A 15809-nucleotide genomic window follows, 5' to 3' on the forward strand; every position below is an offset into this window, starting at 1 on the left:
AATACTTGTTTAGGTTTTATATAGTGTCTTCATGCATTGAATCACGCTTGTGCATTTTTGCTCAAAGAGAGGTAGTTTTCATAGCGTTGTCACAGTTACACCTTCCCCACCAACATTTATATGTCCATGTTTCATGGAGGTCTTTGGTGACTACCAAATTTTCATTAATAAACAACATCTATTAAGTATGAATGCCACTTTTTCTCCCATTATTTTCCACACCATGTAAGAAAGTTGTCAATGCTTTATATTGTCTATGATGCCAAAAGCACCCAAGCACTTATGATTATAAATTTTCCAATTGAAGCTTTTTGTGACTATAGGAAAGCTCTTTGAAATCACATACTGTGGATGTTCTTTCAACGATTTCACTTACTCTATAATTTCCATAGAGGACATATCAAAGTTGACATCTTATTTCAAGAATGATGGCCAAATATCATCTATCACAATTAAACTACTCATTTAAGTTCTAGAATTCCAAAAGGATAATGTCTCATTAAAAAATGTGCAAAAGATATGTAATGGAGTTTTATAGTCAAGGATTCCTTCTACTTTCTCCTTAATTGGTCCCTTGCAACACCCAATCTTGTAAAGTACAACATGCAAAAATTTGATCTTATCTATACCAACCATTAAACTTCTAAAGAAACTTCGTATAAGCTACTAAATAACAAAGGTCTTGCTACTTTCCACCAAATGAACAAGTTCGAAGCATATAAACTATAATATGAGGACCCACGACTAGAGATTCCTAGACACATATGGGAAACTTTTTCCTTGTTGGATAGTGCCCTATATACATCATGCTCTCTCCCACAAAAGATCAAGGCTTTCACAGACTATAATACTTTGTTGTAATCTTCTTATTTACACTTCCTCAATTTTGAGCATGTGATTCTTCATTTGATTCTAATAATGCAACAAATTCTTTAAGGCACCAAAGTAAGATCATGTGATGATTGCTATTTTGTGTTCCTTTATGCTTGAGAGTCTATAAGGTAGTTTGAAATAAAATAAAGTGGGTTATCTCAAAAGTGCATCCTTTTTTTCTTTGTTAGGTGTGGAAAAAGAAGTCAGTAGCATTTCATGTTGTATTCCTTTCTTTCACTCCCAAAGTGGAGCCCCTGCTAGGAAGAAATACGTTTGAGCCATATGTAAAGTATGTACACTTCTTCACACATGCAAATTAGGTCAACTTGAACGAATTAGAATCAAAGAGTGAGAGAAAATTGATACACTTTTCATGCCATTTCCATTTATCACCAAATACCATATCTTCTATCACTATGTAAGAATCCTTTTTTAAGGGATATAGTGTTAGACCATAATTATTGAAATTTATGCCTTGTCAAAGTGTCAAATATAGAGAGAATGAGAAAAGTGCACGATGAAGCAAAATATGTAATTAAAATACTTTTTAAAAAATTGTGCATATGATGTTTTGTGTACTAGAAATGGTTCTTGGGAAGTTTAGGAAAATCTCATCCATGTTGAGAAGGCTTTGATGCCTTTAAATAAGCCTTGAAGTAGGCTAATATACTACTTTCAAGTATAATGATAGAATTGGTATATGAGGTTCTCATTTTGGACCTATTGAAATTGAATTTGTGGAGCTTTACCACCACATACCCAAAGAAATAGAAAGATTCTAAGGCCTTTTGTGCAATTGGCAAATAGCACTTGTAGATTTGAGCATGCTCATACAAGAAACATGATCACGTGAATACCAAATATACGTCAACCTTTAACCTAGAGAAAAAAAGAAGAAGAAAAGAAAAACATGGTGTGGAGCATGCTGACTGAAATTGGTTTAGCATGTAAAATTCTCGGTTGAAATCGAAAAATCCCAGCTGGAATTGAAGGTTGGCAAGGATAGAATTTACATATTTTAGTTATAAGCAAAGTTCTTGCCCCTTGAAGAAGCCGGCACGAGGCATTACGCCAGGTGAGAGGACATATCAAGCCAAGAGGCATATCCTCTTCAAGGGCGTGCTATTATGTCATTACTTGTGTAGGAGCGACTGCTTGTCGTGGAGTGCGGACATGCAGGGCGATAGTGGGACGGAGATATGGAAAGACATCTGGTTATTCGGAAAAGAAAGAAGATGATGCTATTTTCTGTTGGATTGTGGTGACGAGTCGGACATGGCAAAGAGGAAAAAGATCCCTGAATCAGACGTGTGGCGGACGAGAGCACACAGAAGCAAAGGCTTATCCACAACCGCAAGAGACGAGGATATCATGGAGCTGGCTGCTGGAACGTGAGGACGAGACGGCAAAGCACCAGTGACCCAACACCTGGGAGCGGCCAGCGACTCGGTCCAGGGGTTGGGGACACGATAACAACAACGATAAAGCAGAGGGGTGGATGACGATTTGTCGAGGGTCCGCAGCAGCAACGGGGGATGTGATTCGTGAACGAAGCTACAGTAGCTGTTTTGCTACTAAATGCCCAGAAAGCTAACGTTTAATGCCGCCACTCAGCGGTTGGAAGTTAGAACTTTGGATTGGAAGCGACTCGGACAGACAGAAAGAGAGAGAGAGAGAGAGAGAGAGAGAGAGTGTGTGTGTGTGAGAGAGAGAGTGTGTGTTTGTGTGTGTGTGCGTGAGCACGCCCATTCCTTCAGCCATATGAGTTCTTCAGAGCATCATTGAGACAATCTCTATATGATGCTTGTCAACAGAATGATTTGGATGTCTCTTGTGGAAAAATGTGTGTGTGTGAGAGAGAGAGTGTGTGTGTGAGCACGCCCACTCCTTCAACCATATGAGTTCTTCAGAGCATATTTGAGACAATCTCTATATGATGCTTGTCAGCAGAATGATTTCGATGTCTCTTGTCTTGAGGTGTTTTTCCACTCCTGATGATCTTTCACAATAGTCTTTTCTTGAGACTATTCACATTGTAAAAATATTTTCTTAATTTAAATAGAGTGGTTTCACCAAAAAAAAGTGTGTGAGCAAGCATGCATGTGAGAGAGACTATAGTATGTATGTAAAAAGGTCTCCAGTTGAGTGACGAGTCCCAAATGAAAATGTGCCTCGCCAAATCAGTTGTTTCCACCAAGGACAAATGCGCACACCAAGGTGCGCCATGCACCCCTGCTTTAGTTGTGAGCAAGTGGGTGGTTGATAGAACATTTTCAAAAATGGTAGGTTCGTTTGGCCACCTGGATGTTGCATTCATCGATCAGGATGCCCAGCCTCCAATAACCCTGTTTGTTTCCAATTCTCCTTTTCTTTGCACCATATCTATGGGGCTAGAAGCCACTATCATAATGACAGTGGCTCTTTTACATTAAGTGATCCATTTTTTGGTAAATCCTATGTGGTTAGTATGTAGAGCAAGTGTGTGTGTGTGTGTGTGAAGAGGGAGAGAGACTGAGAGAGAGATTCCATTGCCTATACATATCCTTTGTACTGGGAGGGAAAGAGAGATTCATGGATAGAGATAGAGAACTTTCACATCAAGGGAGCTAAAACAAGTCATATGATAATAATTGGGATTGAAGAGAGAGAAAGAGAGACCACTCTAGGCATAGCCACATTCCTTTATGTGTATGTACGCACACGCATGTGATGTGTGTGTAGAGAGATCACATAAAAAAGTGTGTAGAGAGATAAAGAGAGCGCTATGTGGTTTGCAATCGTCGAACAAAATGCACTCCCATCCCTCTCATTGGTGCACAATCTTTAGGTCACATGAAACCTAAGCTGCAATAAGTGGACATGAACAAAAACTTACTCTCCATGTGATCCCACTCAATCTGTGTGTGTGTGGGTGGAGGGGGGGGGTTATGGAGTGTTGACAATACCTCGCATGTGATCCCACCTAATCCATGTGTGTGTGTGTGTGTGTGTGTGTGTGTGTGTGTGTAATGGAGTGTTGATAATATCCACAAACTGAGGCTATGTATATGGGGGCAGTCACACAATTGGGGAAGTATAGCCCCTCCTTGAAAGGTGAGGGGCATTGGTTAAGAAGAAGGTTCTCTCTTGCACTGTCCAATCAAATACTAGTAAGAAGCGTGCAAAGAGTTAATGCAACCCCATTTAATGCAGCTTATCCAATCAGAGCCAAATTTGCTCTCTCAACCTTCCAGCCTGTGAGAACTTGCTATGTGATACTAGCCTTTTGAATCACTAGCCAAGTGTGACTGTGCCTTGTGCGTGCGTGCGTGTGTGTATGTGTGTGCGTGTTCACTTTTCTAATAAAAGCATGTGTGCATGCGTGTGTTGTCTTATTCATTAAAAAAAGACGTGTGTGGGGTCGATGTGTGTGTGTGCATCTAGAGTCTCATGATTTCTTGCTACTGCTATAACAGTGGCTTTAGGCTCGTTTCCCTAGTGCTTGCTTTGGAAAGAATTTTCGGGTGTTTGGTTTCCATACTATGAGGGAGGGATATGATATTCTCTTTTACTGGGTTTGTTACTAGGCACTAAGTACCTTATGGAAGGACTACAACCATAGGGCCTTTGGTGATCCTTCTCTTGCCCAATATCAGGTCTTCCGTGACAATCATTTTATAATCATCTCCATGCACGAGACTTGGATTATCTTGCTTTCTCGTCATATAATGAGGTCTTCTAGCAAATTGTCCCTTCCTTTGGGACTTCAATTGGTTTTCAACCCATTAAAAAAGTGTGTGTCTTACTTAAGGCATTACATACCCATATTCAACGCTTCTAAGCCAGATGATGAAATCCATGATCGCCTTCTATTGGAACTTAGGGCTTGTTCCTAGGAAGCACACGTAGGTGCGATGCACGAGCCCACACCGGCACTGTTTCACATGTGGAGTGTGAATAGAGGCACCGGAGGTGAAACAAATTCCTGGAGGCCTCCAGGGATGAGTCTGAGCAAGTGAGCAAGTGAGCAAGTGGGTGCTCAAACGACACCGCACCGACCGTAGCGCACCGAGGCGCAGTGCAGGAATGGGTGCTTAGATTTTGAGCATAACGCTGTCGTCACCACTTGGACTTACTTTACCTTTGTATCCATGACGTGTCTGACCTTCTTCCCCAACGTAGTTCTTTCCCACACTCCTCTTCCTCTGGCCCTCCTTTTCTTCTTCCTTAAGTTCAAGAGCTTCTGCTTCACCTCCCTTTAAACCCCTATAGCTTCCTCTTTCCCTCTTTCTCCCCCTCCTCCCTCCCTCATCCCCATCTCCCATCACCCATTTCCTTCCCCATGGCCCTCTCCACTCTCAACGAAAGTGCCAAATTCTACGACCCTCATTACAGACCTGACCTCCTTGTTTCCCTCCCGGCAGACTATAGACATAGCCGCCAGATTTACGATGATTTCAGTGTCTCCGAACACCTCCATATCCTTAGGCCTCAGTCCGTTTCTCTGACCTCGTCCAGCCTTCAGGAGACGGTGCAGAAGCGGAGCAGGCATTCCTTAGTGCTCAAGAAATCAGAGACCATGCCGAGAGACGCTCAACGAAACGCTACTGACGGAGCAAGCTTGGGGAGATGTGCATCGGCTAAATTGGCAGCCGAGGACCTTGGAAAAGGAAATGGAGACGAGGAGACATCAGAGGCGCACTGAGGAACGATCGTTTCTCTTCGGTGCATGTTAGGTGTTGGTTCACAATCGAGGTTCAGAGATGTAGCTTATCGAGTAGAGGCTGTCTCTGTTGCTCTTAAACAATGTTGCCCAGGACCTCAAGATCTCCCGTATACGGAATCGGCGACACAGAACTTCGTACCAGACCTTCATGTCACATTGTTTGCTTTGGAACTGGTTTCGTGTGCAAGGCTGTGGACAGCAGGTGTATACAAAACATTATGTGCTCGCCCTCGCCCTATGGCGAGTGTAAATATGTATTACATAAGAATGCTTTCCTTTGTTGTAATCTTTTACTCCTCTCTCTTCCTCTGAGGGATATACAGTGCTATTCCCCCGGTACCCCTCTCTCTCTCTCTTTCTCTCTCGTGGTCAAGATTAAGCATAGTATCTGGTTTATGTCTTCTTTTTTGTAAAACCCTTACGGGACTTCACAAAGTTGCGAGGGTTTCTCTTTACTTCAACGTCATGCTGCCATACATAAACATAGAATCGAATTTTTTTCCCCTCTCTGTCGTGGTTGTGTTCTACCTCACCAATAGCTCCGTGTAAGTAGGCGAATATCTTGTGATTTTGTTGTCCGCAAAGTTTCATAAAGTTTTGACTTTAAGCCGGTCTTCGCAATGCGATGTTTTCGAAGCATATGGGACTGCCTGAAGTATCTGGCTTATGTTTATGGAGCTTATGGCAAGCTAGGTGTTACGTAAATTTCGCACTCATTTTTTTAACTTCACGGCTCGTTCACTAAGTTTTGTAAAACACGTTTGGGTCTTGGTAGTTGAGGCTCAGGTTCGGGCTGAGTGTGAGTGTTTTTTATCCCTGGTTCGTGTTGTCAAAGCTCTTACTGGAAAGTTGAATGGTGGCGGAAAGTTGGATGTTGGCAAGGTTTCATAAGAGGTCTTGAGGTCTTTGCAAAGTTTCATAAGATTCATACGGTGGGATGTGCACATTTTCTCATTTTGATGAGTCGATTTGGCTCTGAATCTCTTTGTGTAAATTTGGATGGTGTCAAAGTTTGATAACATGTCGTTGCAAAGTTATGTGACTATCTATTTGTAAAGTTTCATAAGATTCATAGATCATTTGTATGGTGGCATGCATGTTTTCTCATTTTTGAGCATGTACGCTGCATGTCAAAGACTTGTGCAACTATACAATTATATCAAAAGTGTATAGTGCGAATGGTCACAAAACTTCGCAAAGACTCTTAGTGAGCGAGTCCCACCAAGGAGGATCAACACTTTAGCCATAACGTTGTAAAATAAAATTTAGTCTTGATAGGGGGAATGTGAGTCCTTTGTTTGTGGTTGTCGTGTATCCCAAGAGTCAAAGACTTGTGCAACTATACAATTATATCAAAAGTGTATAGTGCGAATGGTCACAAAGTTGAATGGTCACAAAACTTTGCAAAGACTCTTAATGAGCGAGTCCCACCAAGGAGGATCAACACTTTAGCCATAACGTTGTAAAATAAAATTTAGTCTTGATAGGGGGAATGTGAGTCTTTTGTTTGTGGTTGTCGTGTATCCCAAGAGTGGGATGCCTTAGCTTCACACGCTTAAGATATTTGTTGCAAAGTGATCAACCATTTCGTCTTTTGGTGGTGCTTAAACTATGGAGTGATAGGAGCCTTTGAATATGGTAAAATGTGCCGTTAAACTGTATAGTAGGAGTTTGGGACAATGTGCTCTTGAACTCCAGAGTGGTAGGAGGGACAGGAAAAAATGTGCCTTGACTTGTGTAAGCAAGACATAATATTGAGTAAGTTATGCATAGAAGGTTTTTTACTATTTGTACAAATATTCATCAGAAAGGTAAATGTTAATACAAACAATTTGAAGTAGACATCAGACATCTTCTTAAAAAGTCAAGGACCTAGAAGGCTAAAATAGGAGAGAATAATATTAGGGGGCTAAAATAGGAAACCGTATATACACTTCTTAAAAAGTCAAGGACCTAGCAGGCTAAAATAGGAGAGAGTAATACTAGGGGGCTACAATAGGAAACCTTATCCACACTTGAGAAAGCTTCAATAAGATAGAGATTGTAATTTGTATGGACATGACTTTCCTAATGAAGGGGGCATCTTCTTAAAGAATCGAGGCCTAGAAAAATGATAGGCTAAATAGGATGGAGGAAGACTAGGCAAAGAAACCTTGTATGTGATTAAAGCTTCTACATGATTGATATTGACAATTATGGCAGGCGGCAACTTCTCAAAGAATCGAGACCTAGAAAAATTGATAGGCTAAAATAGGATAGAGGAAGACTGGGCAAAGATGTGAGAAAAGCTTCTGGATGATTGATATTGACAGAAATGCATACATGGCTTCCATGGCATAGGAATATGGGTGTGAATTGGAAAAAAAAATGAATATAAAAGGGTAATATGAATCAAAATATGCACATGGCAAAGAAACCTTGTATGTGATAAAAGCTTCTACATGATTGATATTGACAATTATGGTAGGCGGCATCTTCTCAAAGAATCGAGACCTAGAAAAATTGATAGGCTAAAATAGGATAGAGGAAGACTAGGCAAAGATGTGAGAAAAGCTTCTAGATGATTGATATTGACAGAAATGCATACATGACTTCCATGGCATAGGAATATAGGTGTGAATTGAAAAAAAAAAAGAATATAAAAGGGTAATATGAATCAAAATATGCAGATGGCATCACCACTCTTATAAATGTATGTCAAAAGTGGTAGAAAGAGACTTCTCTGACTTGATCGATCCCTCCACATCTCTATCTCAACATGACAAAACTACCAGCATTAAAAGTATGTCCATAACTTATAGCCAATGGGGACAAGTAAGCATCGGTCAATCCCATTTCAAGCACTAAGCACTTGACATAAATTGGCTTGTAGAGTGAAAGTGGATGATGGGAGCAAGAAGGATTCTTTGGTAAGGCTAAGAGGGCATGTATCTTTGGGATTCTACAATGGAAAAATTGTCAAAGAAGTCACTAAACATAATGTCACAAAGCAAGTCTATATTTTCGACATGGGTACAATACGTTAACCCGGAGTCTTGAATATTTACATCGATGGTAGGTTTTGCTACTACCCCCACATGGGTCTTTTCATATATTGAGTCTATATACCATATTACATTGTCAACAAAACAAACAGCGACATACTCATTCTTTGAATCTTCCCAATGCCCTAAAAGTATCTTCGAACGCAAACTATAGCCAACCCCATGATAGGACCATTGCCACAAGTGTGGTGCCACATTTCTAGTAAAAATTCTAGCTAGGACTAAATTTTTGGGAGTACCACATGGTATGTCCCATCCAAATTCCCAACACACTTGTATTAAATAACTGTAGCCAACCCCATGACCATTCCCACAAGTGTGGTGCACACATTTCTAGAAAAAATCTAGCTAGGACTCAATCTTTGGGAGTATCATGTATGTCCCATCCAAATTCCCAACACATGTAATTGCATGAGTTATCATAGAAAGGGAATCAATACCAAAGAAGCTTTAAAAACGTTGGCTTCCCATGCATAGAAGCAAAATCAATATTATCATAGGACTTTTGCCTCATGAATCCAGAGTTTGCTCTACCAAACCAAGAAAACATAATTTGAACCTCCATATTATGTTACCAAAATGCTGCAATCTCCATATGTGCATGTCAAACCATAGTGCTATCCATCATAAAAAACTCTTTGCATCTCTAGTCACAAGAAATGTGACTTCATTATCAGGTTTCCCTTCGAATTCTCTTATTGCCTCATGTTTACATGCGAACTATTGCCATAAGAACTCATTGTCACGATGGTGCATATTCACTGCATTCAAGTCTAAGATTAGTGCCCGACGTTCAATGTTCTTGCTCTTAATGACATGAAAGTTGATTGCAAGGGGAGGTAGCACAAGCGAGTGCAAGCCAACTCTCCCAATTCGGCATTGGTATCGTATCCTCATTGCTACTAAAAACTAGCCGAAGCTTTGACACTGTAAGTGGATTGGACCTACATTTGTTTAAAAAATAATTAATTGGGCCTCATTTTGAAGGGACCTTCACATAGTAGTTAAAGCCAATTCTTCAACACTTATAGAAACCACCACATCATTTAGTTCTATATTTTTTGATACTCGCTCTCTTATAAAGTTTACAAAGACAACATGTTTATACACATGCAGAGATATCTAATGAAATATATTTCTCAATTGCATATAATATTTGGAAGAACTCCTACAATTGTTTGCCGTTATTGCATGTGTGCCTCATCATCCCCACAACCATTCTCAAAGTAGTGAATGACAGAGAATTCAAAAGGACCACCAAACTATTCGTCTTCTATCCAAAAAGTCACAAAAGCTATCAAAATTACTTGAAACTCCCACCACATTATCCATCAAATGTTTATAAGACTTGTGTGCATTGAAAGAATTTACTTTCTCAAATCGTTCAGCAATTGAACATGCATAAGACATCTGGATGAAATTCTCATTACAAAAATAGATTTAGAAATGCAATATATTGGCTATCCCAATGACTAAGTCTTCATTACATGGGGTTAAAACACAAAAGCCTAAGTTAAAAATTACAATCTCAAACATCACGAGAGATGTATCACCGCTCCCTGGCTCTAGTACCCTAGCTCGCCTCTTGCTCCAACACCCTAGCTCTATGTGGGGGTGGCGTTGAGTTTCGGCTCAATGCTAACCCCCCCTTCTTAGTTTTTGTCCATGTTATCCTTGCCTGTCAATGTTTTTGTGAAGTGTCTTCTTCTCTCCTTCTTCTCCCCTTTTGCACTCAGCCTCGTCTATGACATTGGAAGGCACTTGCCACTCCCATCAACACATTGGAAAAGGGTTCTTGGAGCACTTCATCTTGATTGTTCGTGAAGATTTTTGGATGATCGTTCAGGCTACAATTTTTAAGTTTTGATTTGTGATTGGTATTGAGTGTTCGGCTCTCCTTTCTCCCTCCAATGGTGTGATGGTTTGAGCCCTTTGTTTGTCGCTCATGTTCTGTCTTGGTATGGGGTGTTCACATTGGAGGAAATACTTGTGTTTCTCGAGAAAGGTAGGTTTTTTAATTTCACGTGTCTATGAAAAGTTGGTGTATGATTGTTTGCTATTCTAGATAGGCTTGGGATCAATTGTTTCTCCCCGCCTATGCTTTTTCAATTTCGTTTTGGGTTTATGGGATGGAGATTACTCTCCCACCTTTGTCTTAACATTTTGAATGGAATATATTACTTTTTAAAAAGAATTACATCCTCCTGTACACGTGGATTGTGGATGGATGTTGTACTTGCTCTATGCTTTGCCGTTTCAATTGCAACCTGCTCTAAAGGGGTTGGGGTTTTGAAATGATTACTCCTAGTATGAGTTGAGGGACTTGTCTCATCATAGTGGTCACTGTCCTTGTGCTTCAACCCCCATTTATCCATTGCCCCACAAGTAGCCCCTATGGAATGGTCCCCTAAGTGTCTACCATTAACAACTATATCCTCAACTACATCGGTGATCCTAGACAAACTTGCCTCACCAAGCACTATGTGAGCCTCACCCATTTGTGTGATGACTCTAGCCAATTGAATTCTCTTGTGCCGTTTGAAGGTTTTTGCCCTAGGCTTTGCACATCAATCTTCTATTGTGGTGTGTTGTGCAACACTAGATTATTTTCATCTCTAAATGTTTATAGAGCTATAGGTCTACCAAGTTGTCTAACCAACCAAACTGTGAATTATTGATGAGACTGTAGAAAGGGAAAGAACATGTCAAGTTTCAAACTTATAGTTTTACTTTGTACTAAAACCTAGCAGCCATAAATTAAAATTAAAGAAATGATAAAGCAAATATTAACAAAGCAGTCACATGGGGTGAAGAAAATACAAAATTCATGTAGAGCCATCAAATGCCACATAAAAGCAATGACAAAATACTCCTAAAGTACTCAAAAAGTAGTCATAAAGCACACACAAAGGAGTTAGTAAAGCACCTTCACTTGGTTTAATTACTTGGGGGACTCAACATGTCGCCAAGCGGATACAAATTTGTGACAAAGCAGTCAAAAATAGTGTTGAAGCATTTACAAAGTAGTCATAAAGTAGTAACGAAGCAGTCTTAAAGCACACAAAAAGTAGTAAGAATAGCACATTTGCTTGGTTTATTGCTGAATATCCCCCCAAGCAATCAAATTCGGTGGAAATCATTCACAAATCAATGACAAGCATTCCAAAGTTGATAAAGCAACAACAAAAATCCCCAAAGTAGTCTAATACAATGTCAAAGTAGTGATAAAGTAGTTTGAAAACACTCAAAAAGCCATCATGAAACACTCAGAAGCAGTCATTACTTGGGGGACTCACGATCTCCCCAAGCAGCCCAATTCATTAACAAAGCATTCACAAGTCAATTGTTAAACAATGGCATGTCAAAGCAATGAACAAGTAGTGGATATGCAAATTTGTGATAAAGAAATCAAATGCATTGTCAAAGCATTGGCAAAGTAGTCATAAAGGAGTAACCAAGAAGTCCTAAAGCACACAAAAAGTAGTTAAGAAGGCACATTCCCTTGGTTTTGTTGCTGACTATCCCCCCAAGCAACCAATTTCAATGACAAGCATTCACACATTAGTGACAAGTAGTGGCAAAGCACCAAGACAAAGGAGTGGCAAAGCACCAACACAAATTGGTGACAAAGTAGTGGCAAAGCACCAACACAAATTAGTGACAAATTAGTGACAAAGCAATAACCAAGCAGTCCTAAAGTACACAAAGAGTAGTTAAAAAAGCACATTCACTTGTGACAATCATTCACAAATTAGTGACAAATCAATGACATAGCAATCACATGAAATGACAAAGCAATGTCAAATCATTGACAAGCTTTCGCTCACAAAGTAGTTAGAATGTAGGAAAAGTACAAACCACTCACAATCAATACAAATTGGTGGCAAAGCGGTCAATTGCAATGTCAAAGTATTGACGAAGACTTAGCCATAAAGTAGTAACCAAGAAATCGTGAAACACATTAAAAGTAGTTTGAAAAGCACATTCACTTAGTTTTGTGGTTGAGTATCTCCCCAAGCAGTCAAATTTAGTGGCAAGCATTCACAGTGGACAAAGCACCAACAAAGATCCTCCAAAAAGCAATCTAATGCAGTGTCATTGCTATGACAAAGCACTCAGAAAGCAGTCATGAAGCACTCAAAAAACAAAGCAATCACATGCATTGACAAGTATACCAAAATCAACCAAAGCAATCGAAGGTGGTACCAGTCTAATATAGTTCTAGAGCACACACAAAGCAGTCATGAAGCACTCGCAAAGGAGTCAATGAAGCATCTACACTCAGTTTCATTGCTTAGGGGACTCACCATCTATCCCTAAGCAATCCAATTCAATGGTAAAGGTTTCATAAATCAAGGACAGAGAAGTTAAAGGAATTATGAAGTCACTGATAAAGCAGTCCTAAGAACAACTCACACAGTAGCCAAAATGTGGAAAGGTACAAAGCACTCATCACCCTTCAACAAAAGAAGTCCCTAGTAGTCAAAATCACGAATACTAGTGAAAATATCTTATATAACACATAACACGAAGCAAAACAATGGATTGAGTCTTATCAATTGAGGATTCCAACCTCATCAATTTTGTTGCTACATGGATATTTTCTGATCACCCATTTGACCTATAGTGTGAATCTTCCATGCACATATTTGGCCAAACAAGATTGATGGTACGGATATCTACATGGAAGAATACACATCGCAATGAACTTGGCCATGTTAATTACAAAGCCATCGAAAACACGACTCTACACAATAATGAGACATGTGAGATCATCTTCACCAATCGAGGTAATTGATGGGGTTGGGAAGAGAATAGATGAAGCCTTGAGATTTTGGAAAATCGAATGTAGGCTAGCCGCACCCTGATTGAATTTATGCAGAATTTGAATATGATCATCATGTGATGTTTCTCCAAATGGGTTGATAGAAAGGTTGCTCCTTTTGGACCAAATTTTCAACTTTTGGTCCAGCTTCCCTTGATGCTCCACATTGAACACCACGAATTCATCCCAATTGAGAGTGAAAACCTTCCTTGGTAACATGATAATTCCTGAACCATTTCTTGTAAAATCTTCCATTTCATCCTGAAGCTGGTCTAGAGAGTTGTTGAAGATCTTCACAGCTTCTTGAGTTTGTCCTATCCCGCCAGGAGATGATATGTGAAATCTTTTAATCAATGTAATACACACTTATTTTTTGCCCCCCAAAAAAAACTTCCTTAGTGGCATTTCTTGTAGCCCTACAATGCTCTAGCACAATACCCTTGGTAAATGAAATGCCAAATTGATTGCTAGTGCGAGCCTCCTGGTAAACCCAATAATGCACATCTATTTCTTCTTGTACATGGTCAAGGTTTGGAAGGTTTTTAGACCTAAGCTATAGTCCTTGCTCTTTCTAGGCTCATTGAACACAGTAAGCCTCTCATATTATAGGAGGTCCACATCCACAAGCTTTGTAAGTTCTTTCTTGCCGTCATACTCAACACACCTCATAGTACACACAAAACCTCATCTTTGGGACCTCAACCGACGAGTGAGACATATAGGTGATCACAAGATAGTGAGAAAGAGAGCTCACAAAGAAAGAGACCTCAACATTAGAATTGTAATATTGATAAATCAATATTCTACAACTTTTTTAAGGCACTTTGCATGTGACTAAAGAGTCGATTCTTTCTTAATATTGTAATCCGCCAAACTTTAGTTGTCCTCTAGTTGCTTACCACAACAAAGATCAACCTCTACTGGTTCACAGGGATCCTAGGGACTGGAGAGCATGTAATGATAACATGTGTCCTTGTCCTTAACTCCATAACACATGAAGTGATGTCCTCTCCCACATAACCCATCCCTAGTTCTTTTGAGTGTTAGCACACGGTGGGAGGTGAATACTATATATATACATTTGAATATGGATGGGACCATTCTTTCCCATTCTTATCCAATTTCCTCACATGTGCTAAGAACCCTACCCTTTAGGCCATGGATGGGAAACTCATCTAAAATAGGAGTTTTCATTATGTTATGGGAGAGGACCATTAGAAATATGTGTGAAATATGTTTGTGATTAAGTCCCTCCCCTCATTTGGTTTGTGGCATTGTGGTTGAGACCCTCAAGCACTATATTCCTTGAATGTTGCTTCCTAGCTATGTCCCTCTTGGCTTACAGCCTTACGTCATGGAAAGTATTTCATTGGTTGCATTGGTATATGTTACATTAGGCAACGTTCGAACAATGTAAAATATAGCTTCTTGGAGGGGGGAAAATTCCAAAGAAGATGATTGACAAATTTCTCCTCCCATGAATCCCAGTGTTCACGAAAAACCAAGGTCAAATGTTAGGTGAATGGCAAAATTTTGGGAATTATTCTTGAAATGTGAAGATAGAAGGTTCTAAAAGCTTGCAAATTTCAAAGCATTTTGGTTTTTTTTTTGGGGTATATATCTTGCGAAATCTCTAAAAAAACCTTTGAACTTTTTGACTTAGAAGGGTTTTTTTTTTTTTTTTTTAACACACCCACACCACACTCACGCACACGTGGTCCTATCGAGGGGCACCTCGCCCTAGACCGGAGGGCAATGGGTCCACATCTATGGCACTCACACACCACACACACCCACCCAACCAAAAGCTAGGACTCCATGCCCCAACCACCAAGACTTGAACCCATGACTTAAGGGTGGGCAGCCCAACACTCAAACCACTAAGCCAAAGCCTTGGAGGCTAGAAGGGTTTTTTATCAGTTAAGAAAGATAGAAGGTTTTAATATGAGATAAGAGAAATGTTTTTTGTGAACACGTGCCCATGACATAAAGGTGAAAGACATAGATGTGAGTTTTGTGTTTGGAAATAGGGGCAAAGTGGACGTGTCATCAAGTTGTAGAAGATTTGGAGAGGTGGAAATGTTGGCTCTGCTGCCCTCTCTCTCCAACATCGCTCACATTGAGAAACTGCTTCGGAGGTAGAAACAAGATTTCCATGGCAAATGACGGAAGAAATCATGATAAGAATTTGGTCGATGCTTGGAATACAGATACACTCATTGAGATTTAGGTAATATATCATTCTCTTACTCGGCGCTAATATTCTCGACAATTACAAGCTCAGCGCATGGGGAAGGGCCCGTTCCCTTGGATTATAACTATTTGGGGAACGAAGCGCGCCACCTCCCCATCCACACTATGT

This window comes from Dipteris shenzhenensis, chromosome 33 (assembly GCF_047967505.1).
Source record: "Dipteris shenzhenensis isolate YYH24624 ecotype China chromosome 33, Dip_SZ_1.0, whole genome shotgun sequence".
Taxonomy (NCBI): domain Eukaryota; kingdom Viridiplantae; phylum Streptophyta; class Polypodiopsida; order Gleicheniales; family Dipteridaceae; genus Dipteris; species Dipteris shenzhenensis.